Source organism: Sceloporus undulatus, chromosome 1, assembly GCF_019175285.1.
Source record: "Sceloporus undulatus isolate JIND9_A2432 ecotype Alabama chromosome 1, SceUnd_v1.1, whole genome shotgun sequence".
NCBI classification, from domain to species: Eukaryota; Metazoa; Chordata; class Lepidosauria; order Squamata; family Phrynosomatidae; genus Sceloporus; species Sceloporus undulatus.
The window spans coordinates 281,862,952-281,873,455 of record NC_056522.1 but is presented as its reverse complement, the minus strand read 5'-3'; the positions used below and the strand labels follow the sequence as shown (position 1 = coordinate 281,873,455).

General features: G+C 43.2%; 1 protein-coding gene across 1 annotated transcript in view; it reads left to right on the top strand.

Annotated features, from left to right (window-relative positions):
* The first annotated feature begins 1,349 nt into the window (after positions 1-1,349).
* The window catches only part of PPFIBP2 (PPFIA binding protein 2), a 198,400-nt gene continuing 189,245 nt past the window's right edge, over positions 1,350-10,504 (top strand). The window contains exon 1 of the mRNA XM_042454773.1: positions 1,350-1,447. The gene's annotated coding sequence lies outside the window, so the exon portion shown is untranslated. The remainder of the gene's footprint in view (positions 1,448-10,504) is intronic.

The following is a 10,504-nucleotide window of genomic DNA, read 5'->3' as shown; positions in this document are numbered from 1 at the left end:
AACATTGGACAATACATAGGAAAATACTGACCCATAGGGAAACATTGGAGAATATTGAACTTGCCTACAGGGAAACCTTGGGGAATACTTGCCCATAGGAAAACATTGGACAATACTAGAATACATAGGAGACTACTTGCTCATAGGGAAATATCGGCGAATACTAGGATACATAGGAGACTGCTTGTCCATAGGGAAACACTGGAGAATACTAGGATACAGTATATATGAGATATAGGATACATAGGATATAAAAAAGATTGCAGCAACTATAGGACAGTAGCACTAATCCCACATGCAAGCAAAATAATCCTCAACATTCTGCAGCATAGACTCCAACCATACATGGAGAGAGAAACTCCAGAGGTGCAAGCAGGATTCAGAAAGGGAAGAAGGGGCACTAGGGACCACATTGCAATCATGCGATGGCTAATGGAGCATACCAAAGAATTAAAAAAAAGAAAAAAGAATCAGCATGTGTTTTATAGACTTTAGCAAAGCATTCGATTGTATAGATCACCAAAAGCTATGGAATGCACTCAAAGACATGGGGGTGCCACTACATCTGATAGTCCTGATGAGGAATCTGTATCAAGGACAAGTGGCCACCGTTAGAACAGAATTTGGGAAAATAAGAGTGGTTCCCAATAGGCAAAGGGGTCAAGCAAGGCTGCATCCTATCACCTTAGTTGTTTAACTTATATGCTGAAAACATCATAAGAAAAGTAGAATTAGAATCAGGAAAAGGAGGACTGAAGATAGGAGGAAGCAACATTAACAACCTAAGATATGCGGACAACACCATAATATTAGCAAGAAATATTCAGGAACTGGAACAGTTAATAAGGAAGGTCAAAGATGAAAGTGCAAAGGCAGGTCTGATAATGACCACAGAAGGAATACACAAATTCAATCTAGACAATGAAGAAATTGAAATAGTTAAAGAAATCTCATATCTAGGATCAAACATTAACCAGAATGGAGACTGCAGTCAAGAAATAATAATAATAATAAGAAGACTAGGAATGGGAAGGGCAGCTATGAAAGAACTGGAAAAGATACTGAAGAGCAAAGACATACAACTGAGCACTAAAGTCAGCATCCTTGGAGACTACCTGGAGATAGCTTGCCCAGAGGGAAACATTGGCGACTACTACCAGGCTCCCCAGGGGACTCCTTGCCCACAGGGAGAGCTGGGCCAGTAGTAGCCTTTCTCTCTGGCCCCGACCCCTCCTGAGTCTTTGGGGTCACGTGGGAACAATCGCCTCTCCGCCGGAGCCAATGGCCGCCTCCTCTCCTCCGCCTCCTCCTCCGCTTCGGCAGCAGCAGCATCAGCAGCAGCCGCCCCAGAGGGACCCCGAGGCAGCCAGGCAGAGAGAGGGTGAGGGAGGGCTGCTGCCTTCCTTCGCCTGCGGAACTCGCAGCAACTCCGGGGTTCTCCAGCCAGGTGAGTTGGCTCTCTTCTTGGCTGCTTTCTGGCAGGAAAGGTAAAGAGGCTGGAGCAGGAGGACAACAACAACAACAGCAGCCTCTCGTCCTCCTTTTCCCGGACGTGTCCTCCATTTCAGCCTCCTGCCCAGGAGGAAGCCCCCAGTGCCCTCCCTTTTGAGCAGGACCAAGAAGCATGCATGCATGCATATATATATATATATATATATGAGTTTGGTCTTTCAACTTTTTTGGGCCATGTCCTCCATTTCCCCCCTCCCCCTCCCTGTTGAGGGGCCTCGTCCTTCTTTTATTTGGCCATATCTTTTAAATGCCCTCCTATTTGAGTTGGTCACAGCTGGTCACCCTGGAAAGGAGAACGGGCTGGAGGAGGAAAAGCTTCTCCTCTCTTCTTTCTTTCTGCATCTACACTGTAGGGATAATGCGGTTTGGTACCACTTTCAGCTCTGTAGCTGCATCCTGTTATTTTTTACAAGGTCTTTAGCCTTCTCTGCCCAAGAGTTCAGGAACCTCACAAACCTCACAAGCAGAATGGCCAGAGGTCCTCCTTTTTTTCTCCAGGCCCTGTCCTCCATTTCAGCCTTCTGCCCAGGAGGAATCCCCAAATGCCCTCCATTTTGAGCAGGGCTAAGAACAGGGTGACCACCAGGCGTCCTCCTTTTCCAGGCCCTGCCCTCCATTTCAGCCTTCTGTCCAGAGAGGAATGTCCAAATATCCTCCATTTTGAGCAGGACTAAGAAGCATGAATTGATACTTGTAGGAGTGCTTTTAGCTGCTCTTCTGCCATGCCCTCAATTTTCCTTTAAGGTCCTACATTTTGAAGGTGCCTTGTCCTCCTTTGTGGTTAGGACACATCTGGTCACACTGGAAAGGTGAGTGGGCTGGGGGAGGAACAGCTTCTCTTCTTTCTTTCTTTGTGCTTCTACACTGTAGAGATAACACAGTTTGATACCACTTTAAGCTCTGTAGCTCCATCTGTGGAGTCCTGGGTTTTCTAGTTTTACAAGGTCTTTAGCCTTCTCTGCCAAAGTATACAGGCGCCTCACAAACAGAGTGATCAGACGTCCTCCTTTACCCCCACCAGCACCTGTCCTCCATTTCAGCCTTCTGTCCAGGAGGAATTCCCAAATGCCTTCCATTTTGAGCAGGACTAAGAAACACGAATTTATACTGAGCGTTTTGAGCTGTTATTTGGTAATGTCCTCTGTTTTTCTTCAATGTCTTACACTTTTCTGTTGCCTTGTCCTCCTTTGTTGTTAGGACATCTTGGTCACCCTGACCCTAGGAGAAATATAACTGTGGGGGCTTCTTCCACATCCTTTATTTTATTAAGATACACCACGTCTTCCTCTGCAACGGAAAGTTAATCCACAGTGCAGAATTAAAGCAGAGTGACATCACTTTTAAGTGCTGTGACTCTTATCCTACAGAGTCTTGGGGTGTGTAGTTTGGTGAATACCAGAGCACTCTCTGACAGATTAGACTGATATACATCACCAAACTAAACTTCCTAAGGTTTCTGTAGGATAGTCATGGCACTTAAAGTGGTGTCAAACCTCTTTAATTCTGCAGTGTGGCTACATCTTGAACCACTGCAGGGTTCTGGGTGCTTCAGTAGCTCCAGATGTTGTTGTTGTTGTTGTTGTTGTTGTGTGCCTTCAAGTTGTGGAGACCTATTGCAGGGTTTTCTTTGGATCATGTATTTTGTGCATCTTGGTTGGCTGGTTAAATGTATCGCTGTTTTGTGGATTCTTCAGAGGGGATTGGCCATGGCCATCCTCTGAGGCCCAGAGAGTGTGACTTGCCCAGGATCACCCAGTGGGTTTCCATGGCTGAGCTGGGATTCTAACCCAGTTCTCCAGAGCCATAGTCCAACACAAACCACTACACAACACTGGCACTTACCTACTCTAAAACATCCTTTATTCATTCAGGTTTCTCATTCATAACTTTTCTTCCCCTGTTGAAGGTAATGGCAAATGCTGTGTGCATGAGTGCATGAGGTTAGTGGAGGGAGGCGGGAAATAAATATTCTTGATCATCTTGTTGGTACATATACAATGCAGTCCTCCACATCGCTTGGAGTTAGAGGTAAGTCCCATTGGAATCAATGGAATGTATTACTGACTGCAGAAGCTCAAGATTGTGTCTGTGTTTTCTGAACAGCTGTTTAATATCTGCAGCATGACACATGGGCATTTTGTGGTGGTGCTGCATCCCACGTTGTATTGTGTATACTCTGAAGTCCAATGAAATAGTCGGACCGCAATTTATGGAGGTACATTATACTGAGGCCAGGAAGACTGACTTCTGAATAAACATGCACAATGTTGGACTATAAATAAATCCTTTTAGTGTGATCCTGGCAGGAATGTACCTGTTGTTGCCACTGGAGTGTGACTTCTTAAATGGGGTGTAGCTGAACTATTACTTCCCCAGATCAAGCTGTTTGCCAATGTAGTTCGTTGTTGGTCCAAAACACACTTCAGAAATAATCCAGTTTGTGCCAATGTAGTTCGTTGTTGGTCCAAAACACACTTCAGAAATAATCCAGTTTGAGACTGCTTTAACTGCCCCGGCTCAGTGCTAGGGAATCCTGGGAATTGTAGTTTATTGTGGCACTAGAGCTCTCTGACCGGAAAGGTGAAATGTCTCACAAAACTACAGTTTCCGGAATTCCTTAGCATTGAGCCAGGGCAGTTAAAGCAGTCTCAAACTGAATTATTTCTGCAGTGCAGGTGCAGCCTTAATGCCTATTCTACCCACTCACCTGAAAGCAAACTTTTTGTTTACTTATTAAAATATCTATATCCTACCAATATTATAGGATTTCAGGGCAGCATACAATAAAATCAGTTTAACTGTAAAAACAATTTAAACAGACTAAAAAATGCTAAATACTCAAACTGGATTATTTCTGCAGTGTGTTTTAGACCTATTTGGTCACTGATTGAGTACAGGTCTTTCATATTTTGGGCAACTTGCTCTTTAAAGACCTTCTGACCAGGAGGAATTTAAAAAATGACTTCCATTTTGAGCATGACTAAAAAGTATGAATTTATATTTATATTAGTATTTTCAGCTTTTATTTCATCATGTTCTACATTTTTCTTGAACTTGTGGTGCCTAGTCCTCCTTTGTGGTGAGGACATCTGGTCACCCTGCTTGTGCTCCCCTTACCTTATGCATACTACATACTTGGTGTGTGCACAGTTTCTGCTTGAATTACATTTCATTCACATGCCTGCTTCTAATAGTAACCCAGTGGTACAGCCCTACATCTCTTTAGTTTGCCATAGGAGACTCCTAACTCAGTTGTGGAGGACATGCCATGCATGTGTGTATGCAAAAGATCTAAGGTCCTATCCTCAGTATTTTCAGGTACAGTTGGGAACAAAATCCCAGAGTGCCTGCCAGTCCGTGCCAGTAGTACTGAATTAGCAAGGCTAATGGTGTGACACTGGATTAGGCAGCTTTCTGTGTTTCTAGAAGTAAATTCCATGGTGTTTCATTAGGCTTGTTAGTATTAAATGTGGTTATCAGCCTAAAGATTCTGACTTGGGGCCTGACTTCCAAGTAAATTACTAGGACAGAAGCATATACTGTACAATACATTTAAAGTGGCAAAACTTGCAACTTGTGCTTAATTTTAATTAAGTACTGCTTAAGGCTGCAATCCTGTGCTTTCATACCTGAAAGTAATCTCCATTTAGGTTGGACTTATTTTTGAGCAGACATCCCTAGAATTGTGCTCTAAATCAGGAAGGCTGCTGGGTGAAATGGGTGTGTGCATGTTTTGTCTTTATGTGCATTTTGTATTGAAGCATCAGCCTTTTTTTGTATAAATGAGATCCAACTCCTATAAATCTATGTCAGTTAATCCAGAACAATAGCACCACCTGGATATGATTGTATTTAGAAGTACAATAGTTTTATGAGGCATAGGTTGAATTTCTGCACTATCTTTGTATCATCCTAGAAAGGAGGTTCCTGGTAAGGTGAGTACCTTGATCTTTGACAACTACCTTAAACATCAAGTCTTGCCTGTATTTGGATTTTGCAAGATTTCATAGCTCTGCCTCCCACCCTTATTATTTTGTTGTCCTCTTGTGCCTTCAAGTCATTTCTGATTTATGGAGATCCTAAGGTGACCCTACCAAGGGGAATTCTTGGCAAGACTTGTTCAAAGGGAGTTTGCCTTCATTTTCCTCTGAGGCTGAGGGAGTGTGACTCCTCAAGGTCACCCAGTGGGTTTCCATGGCCAAGCAGGGATTTGAACCCTGGCCTCCAGAGTCCAACACTTAAACCATCTCACCACACTGGCTTATTATGACCATTGAAAAGCTTCTGACCTTATCTGATTTGTCAGTAAGTCAAAGGTGAAAGCCAAAGTGTGGCTGCTAGCTGTGTTTGTCTGGGTGTCTTGCAACACAGGCCCCGTTCTCACTGGCCCATTTGCCCTGGGTAGATGCGGGTCAGATTAGGTAAACCAGCACCGAATCTCTCCGGAAAGAAGTTTTCACTAACCTTTGCCCCGATCAAAGCTCCCCAGTGCAATTTACACTGCTGATGTTCCCATTTACAGAAGTAGCACTTCAAGATGGAGCCTTTTGTGGTCAATCAATTCACTTCTGTTGGTGTCAATGGTGACGTGCCATTCTGCCATTGGCCAACGGCCTGGGTGCTTTTCCCCTATCCTTTTTTTTTTTAAAAATGGCAGCAGCATTCGCATATTTTGTCAACTTGCCATATAAAACTATTAAAAAAACCATTCCAGCTTTGCCCTGGGACTGAGGCCTGGGGGGGGGGGGGGGGGGGGGGAGGAGGAGGAGGAGGGGGAGGAGGGGGGAGGAAGCAACAGGCTGCAGAGGAAGACCAGGATGATGGCGAAGGGGGAGAAGCCACTGGCTGTGGCTGCTGCTGCTCCGCGATCCCTCTTCGGCTGCCCCTTTGCCTAGGAGAAGGAGCAGAAGCAGAAGCAGCAGGAGGAGAGTGTGGGCTCCCAGGGCTCTTACCTCTGCTCTGTGGCCGCCACAGTCCTGAGGCCTCTGCGGAGCCCAGGGAAGCCAGAAAAAGCCGTGTGCGAGGTCGCTGAGTGGGAGTGCGCAGCTGCCCGGGTGGCCCCGCAGCCTCAGAGGAGGCCTGGGAGGCCAGAGAATGAGCCTTTCCCATGGCTTGAGGCTGCTTCCTGGAGGGGGAAACTGACTGCCGGGTCTCCCTCCCTCTTTCTGTGGGGCTCCTTCAGCATCTGCAGGAGGCTCGATGCGAAAGCCAAGTACAAGGACACCGTCAGCCAGCCAGCCAGCCAGCCAGTCTCCCTCCCTCCCTTGTGTCTGGAAGTGCTGTTGGCAGAACCTCTGCCCGGCAGGTTGCTGGGCCTCTTCAAGGGGATTTGTGGGGAGATGCGGAGGATGAAAGGGAGCCCCGCAGGGCCATGCCACAGTCACACAGCCCCCCAACACCCTGGCCTCTCATCTCCCCTTCGCTCTCAGCCCGATGCTCTTGTCTTTCCCCTCTCGCCTCCCTTTCACTTGCACTCCATGCCCCTTCCTCCATGTACCACAAGCATTCACGTGAAAGCACCAAGTATTGACATAATCTGTCAGAAAACATGTACTACAAACATTCACGTGAAAGCACCAAGCATTTGCATAATCTGCCAAAAAACTTTTAAAAAAGCCGAAGTGCCGGATGCGAGAGAGGAGGCATGTTCCGCCCACTGCCCACCTTCTGACTTTGATCCCTCCCCCTAAATGACTCGATCATGACCGGGGTCAAGTTCACATTGGCCTGGACCCAGTTTTTCCAAAAAGAAATGGGAAATAATCCACTTCCGGAAAACCCACTCTAAGGGGCATTTGCCCTGGATCGGTTGTGCAAGCCCCTGATCCTGGAGTGAAAAATCCGACGCCAGTGAGAACTTCCCACTTTTAAACTGGGTTACAATTCGGTGTAAAAGGTAGTCTGAATGGCCCCACAGTCAGCTGAAGATGCTGATAGTCAAATATTTTAAGTGATACTGGAACTTGCATGGGTACTGGTACATTAATTTGGGCTTACTGTGGATTTAACAAACTGTCCAATCCTGTCCATGTTCACTTGGAAATAAATCCTTCTATAGAGTTTATCACACAGGGGAAATCTAGGGTTTAAAGAGTGATTTTCCCATGAAAATCGTTAACATTTTCACACAATGTTGTGATTAAAGTGTCATTATCCTGGGAATAAACAGGCAATAAACAGCAACAAATCATTCATGGGGGTGAAATCCCATGAATTATTTGTTGTTTATTGCCTAGTTATTGCCTGTTTATTCCTGTTTATTCGTGAGAAAATTGCCATTTAAACCCCTGATTTTCCCATGTGATAAAGTCCTGTTTTAGTGGACTTATATCCAGATAAGGCATTTCTCCTCACCTTATGGAATTCTCTTCAAGCAAAGATATGTGAAGCCCTAACACCATATTGTTTTGAATGGTATGTAACAGCCCAGTTCTTTAAGAAAATGTTTGTTTAACAGTTTTGTTAGTCCTTGAGTATGTACCTTGTCTTTATGATTTAACTGCTCTTTTACAAACATGTCCCTGATATTTACTTAAGCTTTAAAGAATGTTTTTTTAAAAATTGCTAGTTTATTCATCACTTTGTGTTCCCTTTTCACAGAAACATGTGAAATATCAATATATAAATAATGGTACCTAAATAAATAAATACATGCTTCCTGGGAGTAAACAGGCTTTAGTTGTAAGAAAATACATGTAGCCCTGGACAACACACTTATATATTTGCCGGAATTGTGGTAATTCTTGGAGCTCTCTGTTTTGAGAATTTCTGGAGTCCATAAAACATATTCTTCAAAGACATATGTAATGTGATACCTGACAATCAGCTTTGAATTATACACTGGGGCCCTTTCAGACAACACAGTTATAGTACTATGATTCCACTTTTATCATAAGAAGACAGGACTCATTAAAAGGAAGATTGCACTACAGGTGGGTGCACCTAATCAACGAAGCCACAGTTCTGATCTTGCAGCACTCAAACAAGGTTGCTAACAGTAAGACTTGGAGGTATCTTGTTCATAGGGTCACCATAAATCAAGGTGAACTTAATGGCAGTTAATAACAAGATTCCACTTAAACTGCCATGGTGATATCCTGTGGAACTGGTGATTTCTAGTTTGGTGAGGTACTAAAATTCTTTGGATGAGACTTCTAAATCTCCTTCCCTAAACTTCAAATCCTAGGATTCTATAGGATGTTGCATAGCAAAATTGCTGTACTATAACTATGTTGTGTGAAAGGGACCAGAGTGCTTGGAAATGAGTGTGACTTTCATGATAAAACTTTTTACCTAAATAAAGGATGAGGAAACATGTTCCTTCCCCTGATATTGTTGGACTGTGGTTTTCTTCTGTCTTAGTGAGTATAGCCAATTGCAAGGGATCATGGGTGTTACAGTCCAATAACAAACTGGAATTATATTATTATTATTATTATTATTTATATAGTGCTGGAGATTTGCACAGCTCTGTACATAAAACAATAAATATAAAAGAGTAAACCTGCCTATGGCGTACAATCTAAGAAATAATAGGATAATACATATAAAATACATAGCAATACAGGAAATGATTCAATAAAACAGGCAACAAAAGAACATTGAATAGCAAGTGACAATCATGCGATGCCTGGGAACGCTTCTTTGAACAGGATGGTCTTCAGCTCCGTTTTGAAGCTGGTTAAAGAAGTGATGGCTCTTGCTCGCGGGGGAAGAAGGTTCCAGGAATGAGGGGCAGCGAGTGAAAAGGGGCGAATCCGAGATGGGGCAGAGGAAATCCAGAGGTAGACCTTGACTACCAGAGAAGTCTGGCTGCAGCAGAATAACCAGTAGCAGGAGCAACCTGATCTATCATTTGTGAATTTTGTAAAGCTGATGAATTTCCAGCAATTTTCAGTGATAAGCGCACCATAAGTCAGAATCGACTTGAAGGCACACAATAACAACAAAACTGTATCCCAAACATATTTACTTGGCTCTAGAACAAGGAGGGGAATCATACAACCCTCCAGATACTGTTGGATTGCAAGTCTCAGAGTTCCTCACTTTTTACTATGCTGGGTATGGCTGGCCATGATAGGACTTGCAAGGGGCCTTGATCTAAAAAGTCTAATTTTTTGGGGCTTATGTTTGTTGGGGCTTTGTATTAACCATAACAATACTCCATTGAGAAATACAGATCTGTGTCATTGATAAGACATACAAGAGTTATTCAGTGATTTAACCAAGGGGTAATTAAAATAATGATGAATAGAGTGACACTTTTCCAGCCTTGACAGATGCAGCACCAGCCATGTCATATTTAATAAATATGCTTTGGTATCTGTATTCATCAACACATTTCTATAAAGAACCATAGATTACTGCTGAAGTCATTGGGGTGTTCTATTAAGTAAGACTATTTGTTATGGGGTTGGGGGCTGGTGTCAACTGAAAATTTGTCTCAGGTTCAAGAAGCAAAAGAAGCAAATGTAGATTCTATTAAATGATGAGAAAATGATATACCTGGAATCTTTTGGGTTGGAGTTAGGTTGGCATGCGTATATCTGTTACAATATTGATCAAAGAACTAAAGAGTTTAAGCAGCATTTTATTAGAAATGCACTGTTCTCTATTTGGACCAAATATAAGAAACAACTCTATTGGCAATTGCCAAGATGGACATCCTCGCAAGAGGCATTTCATAAGAAAGAGAAAAGCCTTCCAACAAATGGTTAAGGTATGATGACATATTAATAAGGAGGGGAGAAAAAGAAGAATTAAAGACCAAAGACGAACTAATGGAGATGGATCCTCAACTAAATTGGCTTAAATACTGGCAAATTAGAGAAGATTGGAAAAGAGATCAATCTAGGGACGGGATAGAGGGTAAAGAGACAGACTTTGTTAAAATTATTAATGGTTGTAGGTTCAAATTAATTTCAAAAATGTATACATTTTTGCTGAACATGTAAATGACTGAAGAAACAGTTAAGTCCAATATGATACAATG